The sequence below is a fragment of the Anastrepha ludens genome, chromosome 2 (genome assembly GCF_028408465.1).
Source record: "Anastrepha ludens isolate Willacy chromosome 2, idAnaLude1.1, whole genome shotgun sequence".
Lineage (NCBI taxonomy): Eukaryota > Metazoa > Arthropoda > Insecta > Diptera > Tephritidae > Anastrepha > Anastrepha ludens.
In genome coordinates this window covers 38,891,090-38,913,300 of record NC_071498.1, presented here as the reverse complement: position 1 = coordinate 38,913,300, position 22,211 = coordinate 38,891,090, and the positions used below count along the sequence as shown (strand labels likewise).

Sequence of the window (22,211 nt, the reverse complement as noted above, 5' to 3'; positions counted from 1 at the left end):
TGAGTCAATTGCACCTTGTAAGCGTGTAAATGCAAGTATTTATGCATAATGTTCATCAACGACGGGCGTGAGAGGTGCAATTGTTGGGCTCGACGACGAGTTGAGGTGGACGGCTCTTCAACCACACTATCGCGAACAGCAGCAATATTTTCTGCTGTGCGAGCTGTACGAGCATGCCCTGGTGTTTTCGCATCTAATACAGACCCGTTTTGCTCAAACTTTTGCACAGTTTTTAAGATTGTAAGATTGTGGTTCAAATTCAACATCGGCCATTGAGATTTATCCACCCTTTGTTAACGTATGAGTTTCTTCTGCTAAATTTCAAGTACTTTGATTTGTTAGCATTGATTAACCAGTGCTTGTACTCCCGTCAGACTGTCTGCAATGCTAAAAAGGTTCGTCAGCATATCTGATATTATTAATGTTAAAACCGTTTATTTCAACATTCGAATTTAGTCCAGTTCTGAAGCGCTCTTGCTATTTGGGAAAGTTACGATTTTTTTTCTTTGGTTTTCTCTTTATCCAAGCTAGCTTAACACATATCTTCGCTAATAATAAGTTATCTATCATGTGATTTCCACGTGTACAATCTTTGTGCAGTCTTATTATATTATTAGCAAAATTGTACCCGTCTGTCGGTACTTTCGTTCCTTTCTTTTTCGCATTAAAATCACTTTGGATGGCATTGATTTCGTGCGGTATACTTCGATTTGGTAAACTTCATTAATTCTTCTATTTCTACGTAAATAATCTTTATCTGCTGTAGGTGCGTATACCTGAATTATGTTTACAATTAAAAGTTTCGCATTAATTTTTAGTAAAAGCGTCCTGTCTGACTTAGGCATAAATCCTATGAAGCATTTACCGACATGGTTTTTAAGAATAACGCCAACGCCATTTCTGTGGCAACTATTCTGGTTTCCAGCTTAAAACAATTTTGTATCTATGGTTGGAATTTTACAGCAGTCTGGCCACCATGCTTTGCTTATTCCAAAGTTATCTAAATTTTGTATGTACCTCCGGGAATTCTTAGCACCCTTGGCCTGCCGAAGAGTGAAGGTCGTTTTTGTTGCTGTACTGGGTCAAATGATTTTCATACTTATATTCACATATAGTATATGGTTAAAATTTGCATACTCCTATTCAGTTTAATCTGACATGAAAATACGCAAATTGTGACTTTGTTACTCTTTCCATTCTCTTCAAGTCCTTCAAGCTGTCTAACTTTTGAAAATGGCTTGGATTTATTTTTGGCATTTTTCGAACTTTTTTGTACGTCTACAAAATTTGTATAATTTGAAATATTTGTATGTATGTAGCTTTCAAAACTGTGTCAAGAAAATGTGTCTAGCCGCCAAAATTACTCACACAATTATTTAAATGCGAAATATGATATTTATTGAATGGCGATTTGCACTCAAATTAATGATTTGTAAACGAATTTTTGAAAATTTTTCATAATTGCCCTGAAGTATTTCATTTCGCCTGTAACAGGTAAAATAAAGAGAAAACAATTTGTAAAATATTACATGATGCCTTATGAATTGGCATTCTACATTTCAAAAAAAAAAGCCAAAGAATTTGTGAAATAATTTTCCTTTCAGTTGGTCATTCTGCAGGATTATGAAACGCCAATTTTCAAATTTCTTATAATTTTCTACGATGACCAAAACAAAAAAAATAATGGAAGGTTCCAAATATTTCTATACACGGATTTTTACTTGGAATTTCTATTCAAGAGCCCGTCACGAAGGCTTGAAGCGGGAAAACACAGTCGTGGTGATGCTATTTGTCGGTTGCTCCGCCCCGCACTTCTGCTATCGTAAAGAGCAAGGTATTTTACAAATAGAGAGAAATGAGTTACAATTTTAAATTTGCAAAGGTTAAGATATTCCTTCATATTCATGTTCATATTTCTACACAACAAAATTCATAAAAAATGTGAAGCTGTCATGCGACCTACTCAATTTGGTTTTAGAAATGGTGTGGGAACTCGTGGTCAAGAAATTTTGATTTATAACAGTATTTTATTGAACTTTTATTAAATGCGCTACTTAAGCTACGGCTATAGATGATAAATTAATTATTAAATTAAATTTCGAGAAAACCATACTATTTGGTCTCGGACAGAAAAAATTCCAGCTTTCGTTTGATACCTTCATTTTAATAAATTGTCCAATAATATATTGTTTAACCCCTTGCTGTGCTTTAACAAGTCTGACTCGTGATGAAAACTTTGGCCCAAACATGAATATGACGAGTCAGGCTCGTGAATAGATCGTAATGTAATGAATCGATTTCAAATAAATAATAAATACAAAAAGTATTAGAGTTTATTTCCACAACAGCAGTATTGTGCAAAGTGTCTATATCAGAGGAATTTATCATACATTTCGGCTCGTATTGAGACCTTTCTTGCGCATCAGACTGATCTGTTAACCGCGCAAAAGGGATTAAGTAATATAATAAAAGAGTTCCAATTTTTTTTAATTTAATTACTTTTATTATATGCCCAACGCAACCCTATACAGAAATGTGTGCATGTTAAGGCACCAATCGTTAACGCTCATCTTACTTCTTTGGCGCCTGCAGCACACTTATTTCAACTTACAAAAGATTTTTTTATGTTTTATTATTTACATTGTAACCAGTTAATAAATTATAAACTAACGAATAATTTGGACTCAATTTTGTGTAATACAACTAAATTTAATAATGCTCTGCCCAAGGCTTGCAGAGAAGTGGGCTACTGCGTGAGTTGATGCGGCTTTTTTCGTTTCAGCCTTTCTTTCCATTTACCGGAATCAATTAGGGCTGAGGCTTCGCTAATTACATGGTGGCGTACCTTTTCCATATGAGACTTAGCGTTTATGTTGATCGAAGTGGCAACTGATTCGATTCCAAGGTCGTGTTCGATATCGGTGTTGCGGACGTACCAAGATGCATTAACAGCGCATCGTAGTACCTTATTTTGGAATCTATGTATAGATAGATTTATATTGGTTGAGCTTGAGCAGCCCCATATCTGGATCCCATATGTCCAAATTGGTTTAAGCACCTGCTTATATAAAAGAATTTTATTGTATAGGGATAAGATTGATTGGTTGCCCATAAGCCAGTATCTATGTCTGATTTCTAACTGTTCTTTTTTCTTTTTAACGTGAGCATTCCATCTTACAAAAAATAAGGAACTAGAAGAAACACAAAAGTATGCATTAATTAAACTTATTTATTTTTTGCTTTTTTTTTAAGTATAACTAGAAATGCATTTGACGTAATGTCCAATTAAATATATAAGTCTTACGTAAAAAGAGCATAACTATGGGATTTCACTTTATATTTGTAATACTTATTTAGCTAAGGGCGTGTGCGTAAAAATGGCCAACACAAAACTTCTCTTAACTTAGAATTTAATTTTAGGGGTCAAAAGGCATAAAGTGATCCAACGATATTTCGGTAAATAGCTTGGCAGAATTAAATTCGAATTATAGTGAATTTAAAGTGATGTTGTTGTTTTTTATATTTTTTTTTATTTATTTCATTTTATTTATATATTTTTTTTTTATTTAACAAGTAAAATTTAAATTACAGTGACTTAAGATTCCTTTTATTTTTTTATACTTTTTTGATATATATATTTTTCTTTGTTGATTTGTTGATTGTAATTTAAATATACTTTCAATTTCATTTTCTAGGTATCTGGCAACTTTATTCAAAAATATTTCTGTCTTAAAACTTTTCCAAACTCCTATCATATAGGGTGGTATGTTGTAATATATTGTTTAAGTAACACATTTAAACAATTTTAATTTTTGGAAAAGTGGCAGCCCTATTTTTAAATATTTTTAAATACAGTATATTTAAATATTTTCCATCTGATAGAAATAACGTAACATTTAAAATAAATTGCCTGTTTAATTCATTTTATTTCCTAAATATGTGGCAACCTTGTGCAAAAATATGGTTGTATTGCAGTTTTTTCAAAGTCCTTTGATTTGATATGTATATTGTAATAAATTGTTTAGGTAGCACTTTAAAATATTTTAATTTTTTTAAAAAAGGTGGCAATCTTATTTAATAATATTTTCTGATTAAAGTGTTCTTAAATGCTCAATTTGTACTTTAATATATTTTTTTAACTCTGTCAGAAAATGTATCTTTTAGTTCTTGCGGTACCACTTTTTGTCTAAAGGGTGAGTTTTTAAGAGCTATAGGAAAATTTTTCAAAACAACACACGTAAAATTCAGAAAAATGCATGAAACCACATGTCATGCAAGTCAAGCTCTTGCTTTTTGGGCAAAAAAAAAGTTGGATATCATTTCACGGTACATCTTTGAACAAGTACGGTCCAATGATACCTCCAGCCCATAAACCGCACCAAACTGTGACCTTTTCTGGATACATTGGTAGCTCTTGCAATTCTTCTGGCTGATCTTCACTCAAAAATCGACAATTCCGCTTATTTACGTACCCATTCATCCAAAACTGAGCTTCGTCGCTGAACACAATTTTTCGATAAAAAAGTGGATCTTTGGCCAACTTTTCAAGAGCCCATTCACCAAAAATTCTGCGTTGCGGTAGGTCGTTCGGGTTCAATTCTTGCTCCAGCTGTATTTTGGAAGGCTTCACACCTAAATCCTTTCGCAAAATTTTCCACATTGTTGAGTAACAGAGGCCCAATTGCTGCGAACGGCGACGAATCGATAATTGAAGGTCATCATTAACACTGGCCGATGCAGCTGCGATATTTTCTTCAATTCGCACTCTACGTAAGCGTGTTGGTGGTTTGCTGTCCAATAATGTAAATTTGGTTCTAAATTTAGTCACAATAGAAATAAAATGGAAGAAGCGCGCGATAAACTTTCTTAACAGAACACGCATTTTTATAATAAAATTCAATGATTTGCAAGCGTTGTTCGTTTGTAAGACGATTCATGGTTAAAATATAGACCAAACTGAAGATGTTTGACAGTGAAACAAAACACGAAGCGTGCGTCAGCTGTTTAAACCAACTGTTTAAAAAGATAATAGCTAAAAAATCTCCCGTTCTATCTCCTGAATCGGTTGAAATATTAAAATGAGTATATTTTGATGCTATGTGTTCTACATATAATGTAATATACAACACGCTACTATTAGAAGCGGTTCCCGATTTATGTTAGTTAATAACTAACTTTTATAGCATATTCCAAATTTTCGAATAAAAAACATCTGCAGGCAAAAGCACAATTCCGAGTGTATGCATGTGTGTCCAAATTTCACTTAAGATTCACTTAAGTAGTTTTAGAGATTTTTATGCAAATTAAAAATTTGTGTATATGCTCATATTTGTACATTAAACACTCGGAATGTGGCGGGATTTTGATTGAAAAAAATTGAAATAATAATAATAAATTAAATAATAAATTTACACCTTTAATATTTCATACATTTCATTGAATTATTTATTTCTCTATAAATATATTGCTATTTTTAGAAACTGAAACAAATTAGGTATAAATTTATTATTATAATTAAATTCAAAAAATATTTCCATTATTAATAAGTTTATAATTTATTATTATAAAACTCAAAACGATAATATCGAAAATCAAATGTTCAAAAAAATTATTATTTCATTAACATATTCTTTTAATATGCATCAATTAGTACTTCTATTTCCTATTTATTTTTCAAACCAGACTCAAATCAAAAGCTGCCAAACAAAAGCAATCAAAGTTACATTATTTTCTTGTTTTGTTTTTGTTTTTTATTTCTTAACATAGTTTTGTTTTCAATTTACCTACTGTCGTTAAATTTTTCGTCTTTTTGCTGTTGTACTTTTTTGTTTACTAATTTTGATAATATACGTCTGATAAGATTCTCTTTGATCGAACTCTGCTTGCTTGTGTTCCAATACAACTCGCCAATACTCACCGCGCCAAGAGGAATATATGTATGTGTATTTGTAGGAAAATCATCTTACACTTGTTAACAGCAATACAACGATACGGCATTACTAGATTTATTATTTATATCAATTCCTATAAGATGCATAGAGAGACGTAAAATCCACTCATTTTCCTATCAGTCTATCAACTGCGCCAAAAACAATTACTCAATATATTTCTCTTTACGCAGCTGAAGAGCGCATATTTATCGCTCTTGAGTGGCTTTACTTTGCAAGAAAGAGATTGTGTGCATTTATGTGAAAGAGGTTTAAACAATAGTTGCATCTAAGTTTTATTTTATTTGATGCTGGACATAGATAGACAAAGGTTCACAATTTTAGACGTGCCATTAGAAATCGACGGAATTTTAGTTCCAAATGTTGTTGCAGTGATATTAACTTCTCAGAAATATTAATTATTATTGTAACGCATAAAAATATAATTTTTTTGTAAATTGAATATATGTACATATGTATTCGCCGTAGCCGAATGGGTTGATGCGTGATTACCATTCGGAATTCACAGAGAGGTCGTTAGTTCGAATGTCGGTGAAAGCAAAATTAATAAAAACATTTTTCTAATAGCGGTCGCCCCTCGGCAGGCAATGGCAAACCTCCGAGTGTATTTCTGCCATGAAAAATCTCCTCATAAAAATATCTGCCGTTCGGAGTCGGCTTGAAGCTGTAGGTTCCTCCAATTGTGGGGCAACATCAAGACGCATACCACAAATAGGAGGAGGAGCTCGGCCAAACACCTAACAGAAGTGTACGCGCCAATTATTAATTTTTTTATGTATAATTATCGTTTACATCCTTTTTTGGGTGTTTGGCCGAGCTCCTTCTGCTAAGTTGTGGTGTTCGTTTTGATGTTTTTCTACAGATAGACGGATCTACAGCTTTATGTTGTCTCTGAGCAGTAGATTTGTTTTTATACCAGGAGCTTTTTCATGGTATCCTGGAGGTGTTGCGCATTTTATGAGAGTCCAGTCCATCTATTAACAACTTAGACAGTTGCAAGGTTCCACAGAAATATGGTATTTCAGGTTATTCTCTAAGATTAAATGCCATTACCAAGGACATTTACGTTTGCAGGACAGTCGGTTCTACGTTACCGAAACGACCCGGATTTATATCCGGCCAAGGACTGTCACTCCAGCAAATGTATGGGGAATGTTTATGCTGCTACAACAACAACAACAACAAGAACATTTACTGTCTTCCATTAATGGTGTCATAGCCATAAACAGCTAATATTAATTTAAGCAGTTATTTAATTGCTCATTTCGAAAGTGCAGAAAGTAAAGAAAAAATACCAAAAGAGGAGATTGAAGCACAGAACACGATGGCGTGCACATTCCATTAATATGGATTGATTTTTTATACAAATAGAGGCAGGTTCGCTCCAAATAATATCTAAAGAATATTCGAAATAAATAAAACATCATTCAAATGAAAAGAAGCGCAGGTGATAATTGTAGATTTAAACTCACTGCAATAAAGTGAGGCGAACTCGACAATCACAATAAACAGCAGCAAATTGGCAATCAGCTGTTTAAGGTTACGACGAAAAAACGAAATTCAATTGAAATCTATGGTTAGGGTTACAGTTATGGCATTATGGTATGGAGCAACTAATCGAATGCAGTTTTGCTCATAACAGCAACACTTGGATAACTTGACAGCGGAAGTTTTATGCCACTTCCAAGTGGCAGATGATTTTTAGAGAAGCTTTTTTGACACCGAGATGCACTTAAAGGTTTACCATTGCTTCCCAAGGAGCGAACGATATCAGAACATTTTTTTCCTTCATTTGATGTTTCATATTCACCGTGAGTATAAAACTCGGGCTCCACCGCATATCGCTCATGCTTAAACCCTTTAGACTGGAATTAAACGAAATAAATGAAATTTTTTTTTAAATAAGCACTTTTAACTTTCTAGTCGGTCTTAAAAGTGTAGTAGACAAATTTCATTTATGTAATATAATTCATTATCAACTATTCAGTAGCCCGCTCTAATATCAAGTGGCCACTTCGATTACTTTTCAATGCTCAATATTGGTTGTATAAACACTCATATAATATTTGACACTTTGCATATGAAGCAGAATATAAAACGCAAGGAATTCATTATGCCTTGGGCATTTTCCTTAATTCAAACAAATCTTGCTTGTCGAAGCAAAATTAAAATATTGCCTCGGGAGTAGCGGTTTCTCATTCAGAGTTTTACGCAATGAAAATATCCCAGAACTAGAAGAGAAAAAGCCAAAACTATGCAAAAACATGTGCGCATTGCAAAAAAACTATTTGTTCAAGTCATTGCCAAACAATTTTCACGGAATGCGTAGAGCAAAAATATTCAATTTCGGTCAAGGAATTTTTGTATTTGCTTTCTGCTTTTACTAATGTTTTTGATTTTTAGTCGCTTTTAATTTTGAAAACTTGAAAGCTATAGAATTAAAATATATACGAATTCGTTACGTCTGAACTTTTTACATATGAGGTCAGTCCATAAGTTCGTGCGCATTTTATCCATAATTTCACTTTTGTACGATTTCTGTGTGAGTGTAAGGACTGCGCAAACGTGGTTTTCAAAATTCCGAAGTGGTAACTGCGACGTGGAGGTCCCCGCGTGCTGGTCATCCTGAAGTCTTTAACTCCGACGCCTTGCTCGAACTCTTGGAAGCTGAGCCAAATTTGGTAGTCGATATGATAGCTCAGAGATTAAATTCATCGCATGGAACAGTTCACAGGCACCTTGTTCAGTTGGGAAAGGTTTCAAAGCTGGGAAACTGGGTGCCGCATAGATTTTCCTTCGCCAACCTTCAGCAAAGAGTGAATGTGTGTTCTCAGCTGCTGCAACGGCTTGAAAATGAAAGTGTTTTGAACCGTATCGCTACTGGTGATGAAAATTGGTCTTTTACAATAATCCTGTTCGCAAACGCCAATGGTTAGATAAAGATGAAACACCAGAACCGACCCCTAGATATGGCCTTCACCCCAAGAAGATTCTCCTGTCTATGGTGGGATATGGCCGGTATTGTTTATTATGAACTTCTGGAAAAAAAAACATACAATAACTGCTGATTATTATTCCCATCAGCTATCAAACCTGAATGAGGCACTTAAAAAAAATCGACCGTATTTAGTGAATACACGCAAAGTTTTGTTTCACCACGACAACGCAAGACCTCATGGCGCAAGGAAAACATTAGGCAAGCTGAACGAGGTCGGATGGGAGCTAATGCCGCATCCACCATACTCTCCGGATATTGCACCTTGTGATTATCACCTTTTCCGTGGACTTCAATCCTATATGAGTAACAAGAACTATTCCTCAAAAGAAGCTATAAAAAGGGATATCGAAGCGTATTTTGGCTCCCAGGCCAACAAATTTTTTGAGCAGGGAATTAAAAATTTGCTTAAACGTTGGGAAGATATTGTAAATAATGAAGAAAAATATATTATTGATTAATAAATACTTTAAATATCTTTTTTATTAATTTTAAAACCACCTAATTTTAAACGCACGAACTTATGGACTGACCTGATAATTAACTTAAACAATCAAAGACGTAACCGAATGTATGGACTTTTTTTTATTTACTTTAAGTGTGAATAAATGTGTTTGGTTAAGTAACTAAATTTGCTTTTTATTTAAAACATATGTAAACAAATTTTTTTCTAAAGAGAGTTAATAATAAAATTTAAAATATCTTAAATGCAATTAATTTAAATTTGGGGTCATAAAGGACTAGACGCAATGGATAAAGGTAATAAAACGTATAAGGATGGATGTCGGTTTAACATTTATGATTTCATATTACCACCTTTAAATATTTAAATCTACTGAAACCAAATTTATTTTTATTCTTAATGCACGCGTAAAGAAAAATTCGAACAAATCGTTAAGAAGCACACAGCAACTCCTGAGTTTTTTCTCACTCACACTCTTTCTCACTTTCTAGATTTACCGGTTTGAATTGTAAGTTAAATGCAGTTTATGCCAGCAATCTTAGTCAGTAGATTTAATGCATACGCGACACGCATAAGAAAAAACGAAAAGAAAATAATAAAATAAATAAATGAAAAGTATAAAAGAACAGAGCAAGTTTTTGAGCTTAGTAGCTATAATGTGACAAAAAGGTACAATATTATTACAGGTGGGTTGAAAAGTAAAAAAGCAAAAACAAAAATTAAATGAAAGAAGTTTTTTTGTTCCATTTAATCTCGGCCTATTTCAACACAAAAATAAAAATAAGTAACTGGCGCGTGCATTTCTGGTGTGTTTGGCCGAGCTCCTCCTCCGATTTGGGGTGCGCGTCTTGATGGTGCTCCACAAACAGAGGGACTTACAGTTGTGGTGGTGGTTTTTATGATGAGTTTTTTCATGGCAGAAATACACTGGGATGTTTCCCATTGCCTACCGAGGGGCCGCCGCTATTATACAATTTTTTTATTATTTGATGTTCATGCACGGAGATTCGAATCTACGCACTTCCGAATGGTAGTCGCGCACCAACCCCTTCGGTCACATACGCAAATTTTGAATTTAATTTCAATAGCCTCCCTTTTCAAATTTATCTCATTTTTGAAATTACACATCCAACAACATTTTTCAAAACTCATCGCACTCGATTTCATTTAAAAGAATTATAGGATTTAAGAGGGAACGCCACTGTGAAAATTCAAAAAAATCGATTTTTTTTGTTTGCATAAATTGTTAGTATAACTACTCAAGAAAATGTGGTAAAAATTTTAAAGCGAAATTTGCTTTATTCCCGATTCTTTGTGCACTTAAGTGAGCGCCCGTCGGTTCGGCCCCCTAGCGCTTACAATACAATGCTTTATTTCAAACGGGTTTTTCTCGAATCAAATTTTTTTGATACGGTGGCAACGATTTCTCGAAGACTAATGAACCGATTTTAATTTTATTTTTTTCAAAATTTTTGTTATCCCATTGGCTATCGCTGAAGGTAGCCGATTTTCAAAAATTTTGAAAAGAAATAATATATTTTTTTGGGCCTGTTGAAAATCAAAAAAATAGTGAAAAACACATCGAAATTCGAATCACCACCATTTAGTCAAAAAAAAAAAAAAACAAAAACGGCTACGTACAACGATAGCTACTATGTGTAGATTAATAAAATGTTTGGTTTTTTGATTTCAGATGATTATTCATTGCTGTATCGCTGCTTCCAGATGACGTCATTTTTTTTTTTAACTCGTTACGTTTATTTACATAAATTTGTCAATTTTCAATATTTTTTAATAAAAATTCTCATCAACACAGTTTAATATATATGTAATAAATTGCCTTTTGTCCGATTCTCGAATAATAATTCCTACTTCCAAAAAAAAATTCCCAAAAATCGACTATTTTTTGGCCCCCCACAGTGGCGTTCCCCTTTAAAAAATCGTGTTCCTTTACTCTTTGGGCAGGCCACTTCACGCGAATATGCTTATTTACTTATATAGTCTACTGGAAGAAACGTATCCTTTACAAAAGTGTTTTGTTTTTTTACACTCCGGAAATAAGTGGCTCCTCTTTGATTTTTATTTCGAACAAAAAAAATAGATTTTCGAATTTATTTTCAATTTTCAAAGCACAATAATTTCCTTACATTTCTGATGAAAGACAAAAAGATTTTGGGAATGCGGGGCGGTAGCACGAAAACTCATAAACTGTTTTGTTGTTAGGTGGTTGATAATTTCATTCGATAAAAAAAAAAATGTGTTACAATTTTCTAGTTTTTGCAAGTTCGCGTTCGATAACGCAAAAAACTTATACACCACAGAAGAATTGAGCAAAGTGGCAGTTCTATGCAAGCGAGATGTTTTTGTGCTAGAGAAACTTTAGCCGGCACAATTATCGATCACAGAAACAAATTTTTTTTAAATGATATGACTAAACTTTTTGTAAACAATGAAAGCTGCAACAACTCTCAGTAGTGATATAATGCAGAATTTGACAACAACAAAAAAAATGTGAGTGTATAAAGTATCATATATTTGCGGTAATTTTTTTAGACAACCCAAAATTCTTAATCAACCTCAGCTGATATCACTTTTTCTACCGGCTTTTGGAAGTGATGGAGAACTTCGTTAACTTTTATACTTTTTCTGCTCTTTGGCAGAGAATTTTAGCTTACCCCACATCTCCACTTTCTATGGGTTATGTTAAAAAGCTCTGTTAAAATAGAAGTTCCAAGCGAAAACTGTCAATTTCACTATTTGAAACATCTTATTGAATTTCTTGCTAGAACTGTTTTAACACCAGCGGTCCCATCGTAATTTGTCAGGTAAATTTTTTCTGCGCCATTTGCATGCACGAATACAGGGATGGGATTTGCTTGATGCCATTTTGAAAATGAAATGTTAAGACGACGTCAAAACAGAAATTTTATACATATTTAGTAGAAAGTATAGATGCTGGGTAACGCTATTTGTATTGAAGGTTGGTGACGATTAATTTGGTTATTGAATACAACTAAGGGAATATAACAATAATGGAATTAACTTTTCTAAATAATCAAGACGGTTACAAAAGAGTGCTTAATTGCACACAGTTTAAAGCTATCCCGTCCCATCCACCTACAAGGTTGTGTGGCGTATGCGCATATGACAACCAAAATTGTAGCCCTCTTTAATGTCTATTCGCACTTAAGAACAAGGAAGTATTCCTTTCCAAGCATCGGAATGTGTTTTCATAGTTTTTCCCGTCCCAAATTGGCTTCTGTTAGACTCCTTTTTGGGAGTTGAGTTTCCCATAGAACTGGCATTTCAATAGCATTCCGTTTAATAACTTAAGTAGCTCACTGAAATATTACCCTTGCATCATAACGTATGGTAACTCTATAGCTATAAGAATTAGGTTTCTTAAGATATGGGAATTTAGTGTAAGTAGTACACCACTTAGCTTTTACCTACACTAAAGGCGCCGTTGAAAGTGCGAGCGGGGCGTTATGAACGCTCGATCCTTTATGTGATCGACCTCTTTTTTTGGAAAGCGCGCACACGAGCAGTTAATTTCGAATTCTGAGCTATTGTGTTACTACACATTTAATTTATATATAATTAAAACACCAAAACTTCAATCAGCACATTAAAATGGCGCCCAACGTGGGGCTAAAATTTTCGATTGAGTATTATTAAAATCTTGCAAAATCGTGGCCAACCTCTCATGCCACTCTTGCACTCTGATTCATCGATGCGCGCCTATTTCTAAAAACCATGTTAATAATATGGCGACTTTCAACGCACAACATGTTGAGAGACTCTTGCAAGCCGTTAACAATTTCAATTAACAACTTGGTTCATTTTGCAACTGCATTGCTCGTTTTAATGGCAAGCGTTGTTCTACAAAAGTGGAGGAATTCATTGCTGTTATTTCCACATTTACGCGGTAGAAAAGATAAGCGATTTAAATGTTTTTAGTGGAATGCCAATGATATTGGAGGGTGATGCAGCAGAATAGTGGCGTGGGTAAAATCAAAAGCCGAATCTTTTAATGATGTTATTCGCATGTTGCGTGTAGCATTTTCTCCTCCATACCATCGGGACATATTTATGTTGATGTCTTTGAAACCAAACAGCAAAAGAACGGGGCGATGTGTATTTTCAGCCGGAAAAAGCGCGCACTTCTGTTCCTATTGAATAATGTGCTAATCGAAGCTAACCAAATTGGTATTTTGTTTAAACTGTTGCATACCCAAATCCAAAATAGGGTGAACCGTCATAAAATTTCAAATTTTGATGAACTGTTGAACAAAGCTCGTACGGTAGAGTTATTTTGGCAAAAACGCAAACAGCACGTCACCTCTTTTGCCTCTTCATTCTTCCTTTAAAACAAACTTCCACGCTATGGCTCCTTATACTTCAAAACCCACAGTGCATCCAACTACTTGTGCTAGTATGATTTTAATTGTTCTTGCCGTAAAATAAAACATTTTGAGTATTTTCTAAAAACATTCTACATTTCTATATATAATATATAGGGTGGGCCATGTAAAATTTGCTTTTTGCATCGGCTATAAAAAACAAAACTAATCAAAATTTTTTCAAACTTTTTTTTTAGTTTGAAGATTGAACATTGTCATTTATGAATGAAAAATAATATCGTTCAAATGACTGCCACGACTCGCCTTCGATCCCATTCGGTCAACCCAATTTTTAAGCACATTTTCGATTGTTTGGGCTCCAATTTCATGAATGGGAACTTCGATTTCGTGTTTTAAAGCATCAATCGTCTCTGGATGGTTCGCATAGCATTAATCCTTAACGGATCCCCACAAAAAATAGTCCAATGGGCTTAAATCACAGCTCCGAGGCGGCCAATTTATATGGGAATTTCGGCTGATTATTCGGTTTTCAAAAATGGTAGCCAAAAGTTCGAGTGTAACTTTGGCAGTGTGACAAGTTGCATCGTCCTGTTGAAACCAAATCTCGTCCATGTCATCCTCTTCAATTTTTGGAAACAAAAACTCGTTGAGCATGTCACGGAAATGCTCGCCATTTACTGTAACCGCGGCTCCTCGCTCATTTTCGAAAAAAAATGGCCCAATGATGCCGCCAGACCAAAAACCGCACCAAACAGTGACTCGTTGTGGATGCATTTGCTGCTCTACAGTAACGTGTGGATTTTCTGAGCCCCAAATCCGACAATTTTGCATATTGACGTAGCCACCGATATGAAAATCAGAAAAAAAGAAGAAGACTCACCACTTTGGAAATAGGTTTTTAATATTTCACAATTTTGTTCAAGCGTATAGCGTCCCATTTCGTAAATGTCAAACCTTTACGTAAATTATGAATACATTTGACATGTCATTTGTGTTACCATTCTCAAAAGAATAGGTGGTTCAAAAAGCCAACGCTATATGGCCCACCCTGTACTATAACTCTATATATCTTAACTCTATATCTATATTCGTTGTAGTGCATGTGAGCATTTGCATATTTCATATCTGGTTTGATGCAAGTATTTGCGCATAAATCAGAACTAGTAACTATAATTCATTTTTCATTTTTTTCAACTATAATTCATTCAATAAATCTAACTATTTGAAAGCTGAAAAGTAAGTGTAGGGCACAAAACACCAGCATATTCATTGGCGTCATAATAGCTGACAAATTGCAACGGTTGTATGCTATGGCAAACACTTTGCACATACCCAGTTCAAATCTTGCCGCAACTCAAGGCTGGTTATAACATATTGACGGGAATGCTGAATCAATTAAAATGTTTATGGTAATGGTATATTAATTCAATACATGTTTGTTTTGTTTGTTTATTTATTCCGCTGGTGTTTAATTTGTAACTAATTTTTTTATACCCAACTTCTGGCCACATCGGCTGGAAATATAGATTATCTATTTTCATTTATTTGATTATTTTATTAGCCTTGTGATTGTGCACGCGGCATGAACAGCATTTATGCAGTGTTGAACGTTTTTTAACGCGACTAACTATATTCTAACAAATATTTATGTATTTTTATGCGTTTCATGGGGTAATTGTTTCGCTAACTAATTCCCTGAACTACTAATTGCAGCAGTTTTTAGTTTTTCCACTACTTTATTACGTAATACTTAAAGGTGTTGAATGTTTGGTTTGCTTGTGTTAAGATCAGCGAGGTCGTGTGAAAATAAAAGATATTGCTCTTTATTTATAGCTAGATACAGCTTTTACCTTATTATTATTATTACTTCATCCAGCTTAGTTATGATGGTCCGGAGGCTTTTTGTACTCGATTTTTAACTATTGCAAAAAACCTGGCAACATCAGTGAAGGAGTCAAGCTCTGTGGAACAGATTATTTATTACGCCTGTCTTTTATGATGAGCTACCTTGTGCTCCAAATTTTTTGTCTCACATGAGGAAATCGATATACGCGCAAAACTAGAGCTTAAACAAAATAAATTTTCGTTTTTAGTTTCTTCACAGAACGCCGGATTTTTTTTTAAAGAATCTGAAATTTTCAGCAAAGATAGAGGTTTCAAAAAATCGTATAAATCTAAAGTTATAAAAGGTATGGAAATATATGTATAATCGGAAGACAGTGCTCACAGTCATAAGAATTATAGTTGCCCACCTCAAACATGTCCTTTAAAGTTTACATCCTTGAACATCCTTGACGATGTTCATTCGAAACTCTTAAACAAAATAGATCATACCATATGTGATATGATGTGGTTTTAGTGCCAAATAACTCAAGTAATATATTTATGTTTAGGGATAGATTAGGGGAATAGAGAAGTTGTTCGATTAATTTGAAGCCACGTTTCTGGCAACTTCAGCTGAGTGTGCGTGTGTTTTAACTTCATGAAGCAAGGCTTTTGCTCGTAGTTTGTCTCGCCTCTCTTCTTTTATGATTTCCCGCAATCTTCTTAAGTAATTTACGTGTTATTGGTCTGTAAGACGAGTAGCATCGGGCGACAACCCAAATCACACATGAGGATATCGATATATTTGCAAAACTGTAGCTCCAATATAACACATTTTCGTGTTTAATTTTTTCACAGGCATCTGACATTTTTTTAACCCTCCGTTGGATACCTTTTTTAAAAGCTTCGATTGGGCACCCGAGTATTGACAGACCCCTATTTATTTACATGCGTTTGAGTTGGAATATGTGACACATGGTGTTCATAAAATTCCAACTATGACGAAAGCACTGGGTGGAATTGTTCTTTTTCATTTCTGGTGGAATGCAGCATTTGTTGGATCGTATGGTGCGAGGCACTTAGCTCCATTCAATGTGACGAAAAAGTTATCGGCTATTATTGTACGGTCACTGTTCGCATATTGGTTGGATAATTTTACCATCATATTTTCCCTTTGATAAAATGCATGCTCTTGTCCTTCTGATCGGCCACAACATAGTTTTCTTTGCAAAGGATATTTTGTTTGGGAGTCACATGGCCACCAGATTTTGATGCTGTATTTCGCCGGTTTTGATGGAATATACTCGTATTGTGTGAGTTTAGTTCGGCCTCGATATGAAAATAATTGTTCGTCAATAGTAAAACCTCAGCCCTCAAATTTTGTGGGCGTCCTCACGGGGCACTATCCGCTGGGAATTACTCCGAGTTCGTTTTGCGTCGTCTGTATGAAGGATGAGGTGGAATCAACTCAGCACCTGCTCCTTAGCATTTTTGAGTTATTTAATTTTTCATTAGTTTTGAGACTTAAAAATAGAATACCCACGAGGCGAAAATCAACATTTTCGACACCTGCTCTTCTTTGCTTTTCATCGAGGTCAAAAAACTGCCGAAGCAGCTCGACACATTTGCGACGTGTGTGGAGATTACCATCTTTTCAGCTCCACATCAAACCATATGAAAGGCGTTAGCTCTATAACAAAGAGGTCCTTACAAACTGCATTAACAACTTCTTTGACACAAGATCTGGCGCTTTTTGGCGGAACCGTTTCAACAAATTGGTCGAGAGGTGGGAAGAGGTTGTAAACAGCAACGGAATACATAACCGATTAACTTATTGATATAATTATTGTTTTTGTTTAAATAAAAGTCTTCGGTAAAAACGCTACGAACTTATTCCACGACCTAATACTAATATGTGTATATAGCCAATACACAAAGAAGGGCAAAGAAACGATACAAAAACCGGTTTATATATGTACAGGTAAGATAAGTGACCGTAAAAGATAAAAATAAAATAAAAAATAAATAATTGGCGCGTACACTTCTGTTAGGTGTTTGGCCGAGCTCCTCCTCCTATTTGTGGTGTGCGTCTTGATGTTGTTCCACAAATGGAGGGACCTACAGTTTCAAGCCGACTCCGAACGGCAGATATTTTTATGAGGAGCTTTTTCATGGCAGAAATACACTCGGAGGTTTGCCATTGCCTGCCGAGGGGCGACCGCTATTAGAAAAATGTTTTTATTAATTTTGCTTTCACCGAGATTCGAACCAACGACCTCTTTGTGAATTCCGAATGGTAATCACGCACCAACCCATTCGGCTACGGCTACGACCGTAAAAGATAGTCTAAATATAAATTGACCATGAAAAATTAAAAGAAAGCGGGTGGGATAGTCAAAATGCATCTTATTTCTATACATTTGTATAGAGGCCCAGCCAGAAGATGCAACTTTTTAAATCCTTTTTTGGCGTCCCGTTCGAGGATCCTTTTTAAAAAGTATTATCAATAAATCGATAGAAAATTACATTTTAGGAACCTACCTGGAAGCTCAAGTCGTTAGCTATAATAGAATAATTTTACATTGACGTCCAAAGTCGAATAAGGTCTGGCCAGAACCGGGTGCCCATGCATAAAAAATGTCCTTAAGGTGTTATCCTTTCTATAGCCATGCAAGTTGAATGTTCAAGAGAATGATTCCACAGAAGAAGTGTTTATAATATGCCTGTTAGGCCTGTCCACAAGTATTTACGAATCCCAATCAATATTTTAAACTCAAATTACATTGATCGACATTGAATTTTTAATATTTGGAGTAGGTAAATAATTATCTTATCAGTTTTGAAGTCTAAGCTACTTTAACTTGTCAGCAGCAATACCTGTCATATTAATTATTTTGCGTATGTAGAAATCGTGTTTACAGTTACTCGTGCTTATACAAGGATGATAGATTAGTTGAATTACATAAATTCTCTCTACCATTGTGCTAATATACACTATCTAAGATGATAATATGCTCAAAGAGCGTCTACAGTGACAAAGAGTGGGCTAGTGGTAAGGCGGCTGTTGATAAATGAGCAACGAAATAGCAGCAACAGGCGGCAAATTAAAACTTGTACAGTGTTGGCTTTAATAATAATAGCCATGTTAACTATATACAAAGAGATGATTAAAGGAGTAACTGTATATTTTGATAACATATTTTGAAAAAGAAGAATTGAAAAAGTAGAACAATTAGGAAAAACAAATCATTGAAACTCATTTTACATGACTGTGAAAATATAACATTAAATCAGCTCGTAATTTCGCGCAAACATATTTAACAGTGCTAACCAGTGGATGCTGTTGATGTTCACTACTCACTGTTCACTGTTTACTTGCTCTTTACCAGCTACTCTCGGTACTGTTACAGTTTGTTTTTTTTTGTTTTGAGTATAATTCTGAACGAATTGAGCTACATACTCATCGCATCTCCCTCCACTACTGAGTCGCATGCTGTAGTGTATTTTGGTCCCTTCGAAGCTCCACGTTGGGGAGCCATGGCGTACATCCACTCGCAGCCACTCAACACACACAGCCACACACACATCCACGCACACAAAATGCACAGAACATATAAAAGTGTTTGTCATTATAAGGAAATGCTCAGTTACTCACGGAATTTCGGCATTCGATGTACGGCAAAACATTGCTAGCAAATAAAGTATATTTGAAAATTCACCAAAAAATATACCGAGTGTTAAAATTGTTGTGTGAAAAAAATTTCAAATGATTTCCATAAAATTAATCAATTAAAACGATAAAATAAATAACGCTCCTTTTATTCTTCAATTATTAAAAAAAAAAAAAAAATCCAATAACAACCAGAAAGTGTTATGCCGGTCAGCATAGGACATGAATACTACGAGCGTGAAACAGTCGTAATGAAATAAAAAAGTAAATATACCTACACGCGTATATATGAAACAACTAATTTAGTGCGCGCAAACGATACCAGATAGAGGTTAACGAAAACGAAAGCTAAAATAATGCAAGACCAAACAAATGATACAGCTCATAAATAATTCATAAATAAAAATGTTCTTATTAGCGTTACATGTACATGCACAAATACAAATGCAATTAAATATATGAAGGAAATTCTTGAAGCAACTTAGATACTCATCGGCGATTACAAAAGCGTGAAAAGTAAACAAGTTTGGGGTTGAGAAAATATTACAATTTAAAAACAAACAAAAAAATATTTCAAAAAACGGCAACAGTTGAACAGACGGTTAGTAATGAAGTTTGATAATTAATGTAATATCTAACATTTTCCACTAAATTGTAAGATAAGCCTATACTGTATAACCAATTACTTACGCCCGTTTTCTCAATTCACCTTTAACAATACAGCTCGTTTTTGGCTGTTTAAAATTTGTTGTTAGGTTTGAAATAAGGTAAACTGGATTTAAGTAACTAAAACGAAGTAAATAAAAAAAAAACAGCTGTGAGTTTTCTCACCAGCAAAATAAACCCTGAAAATAGTTGCACAAAATAAAAGATTTTTACTCCCACCTTATCGTAGCTCCGGAACTATTGTAGCACATCTTTCTTTGACAGGCACTTGAGAAGATGTTAAAGAGTTAAATAGGGCTTTGAAATAGAAAATAGGTGATCGCCTCGACTACTAAAGCTCACTTTGTGCATTACATCTGAAAACGTTTCTACAACTTATGAAAAAAAATGTTTTTCTTAGAAAAGTTAAAGCTGAGTTTATCAGTTCTAACTGACCCGAAACCTAAAAGAAGAAGAAGTAATTTTGCAGTAAATTATAAAAATAAGTTAAATTATTGTTTAATTTTAAAACATAAACTTTGTATGCATAAAGCACCGTTTATCAACAACTTATTGATGTGAAGTAGCCTAAAGTTGATTTTCTTTTAATTAGGCAATCAATCATTCGTTTCTTTGCTATCGCAAAAGTATTGGATAAGATTCATCAACTTATAGTCTAAAGTATTTGACTAGATAAGCCACAAGTGTTTTGTGAAAAGCTAAATTTCGTTGTTATGACTTTTAACTGCAGAAGTGGCTCCAAATATATCCCTTTTTAGAATGAGACGGCATCATGACATCACCAAATTTTTGCACCTGCAGAATAAAACATACTCAACAATTTTATTAGGTGTACTATGAAGATTGTATGCTCTCTACGTTCTGCGTGAATGAGTATTTTTTCTTTTTCCAAGAAAATAGAAACAAATATGTAAAACAGTTGAATGGCTGCTTAAAATGTAGTAGTACATAGTTGGTCATATATATTCCGTATGCATCTTTTTACAGATATAATATATATGATGTGTTTAAGGTTTAATTTCATGGTTTTTGGCACACAAGGTTCTCTCACTTAAACAACTTCATATTTATTTATTTTATTTAAGTCAAACATGAGTTATTTTTACAATGATTGACCTCAAGATTACATAAATAAATCCTAGATTACAAAAATTAACAATAAAATTTAAATTAAAATTAAAAAAAAAAAATAAATAATTGGTGCGCACACTTCTGTTAGGTGTTTTGCCGAGCTCCTCCTCCTATTTGTGGTGTGCGTTTTGATGTTGTTCACAAATGGAGGGACCTACAGTTTCAAGCCGACTCCGAACGGCAAATACAGGGTGGCTGATGAATTTTGCTACATTAAGAAACTCAAATTACTTTTTTTTAGTGTATGGAATTCATTTATTTTTTTTTTCAAGTTGAAGGTCATTAAATTTTATTAAATGTAGCTTAACTAGTTTTAAAAATAATTGAATTTAAATGCCCCCCATGCTCGTTGACACAAGTGCGGCATCTTAGTAAAAAGTTGTTCATTGCTGCTTTGAGAGTTGCGACAGGAATAGCCGCAATTGTTGCCCGAATGGATTGTTTTAGTTCATCCAAATTTGTTGGCTTTCTTTTATAAACTTCTTGTTTACATAAACCTCACAAGAAAAAGTCAGGTGCAGTAAGGTCAGGCGACCTGGGGGGCCAACGAAATTCGGAGTTTCTTGAAATCAGTTTATTGGGAAATTTTCGTCGCAACTCTGTCATAACAGTCTGGGCTATGAGAGACGTTGCCCCATCTTGTTGAAACCACACAGAGTTGAAAGGAATTCTCTTTCGGCGTAGTTCTGGATAGAAAAATTCTTTCAGCATTTTCAAATAACGGTCTCCAGTAACCGTAACGGTGTGACCATTTTCTTCAAAAAAATTAGGCCCGACAATACAGCGTGAAGAAACCGCACACCACACTGTCACGCGAAGAGGATGCAATTCCGTCTCGTGGAGTATCTGTGGGTTAGAAGTACTCCATATTCGACAATTTTGTTTGTTCACATTGCCGTTTAAATCGAAATGGGCCTCATCAGACATGAAAAGGCAGTTTAACATGTTTTGGTCTTCTAGCACCATTTGCAGGATCTTCTGGCAAAATTCCAAGCGAATCGGCAAGTCTGCTGCATTCAGTTTGTTAACCATTTGAATTTTGTAGGGAAATAAGTCTAAATCTTTGTGCATTATTGTTTGCAAAGACTGTCGGCTGACACCAAGTTGAGCAGATAAGCTTCTTGTTGAAACCCTTGGATTGCTTTGTATA

At 34.5% G+C, this 22,211-nt stretch overlaps 1 protein-coding gene across 1 annotated transcript in view; it reads left to right on the top strand.

Moving 5' to 3' along the window:
* The first annotated feature begins 18,877 nt into the window (after positions 1-18,877).
* Positions 18,878-22,211, top strand: part of LOC128869066 (organic cation transporter protein) — a 131,073-nt gene continuing 127,739 nt past the window's right edge. Inside the window, exon 1 of the mRNA XM_054111617.1 lies at positions 18,878-19,865. The gene's annotated coding sequence lies outside the window, so the exon portion shown is untranslated. The remainder of the gene's footprint in view (positions 19,866-22,211) is intronic.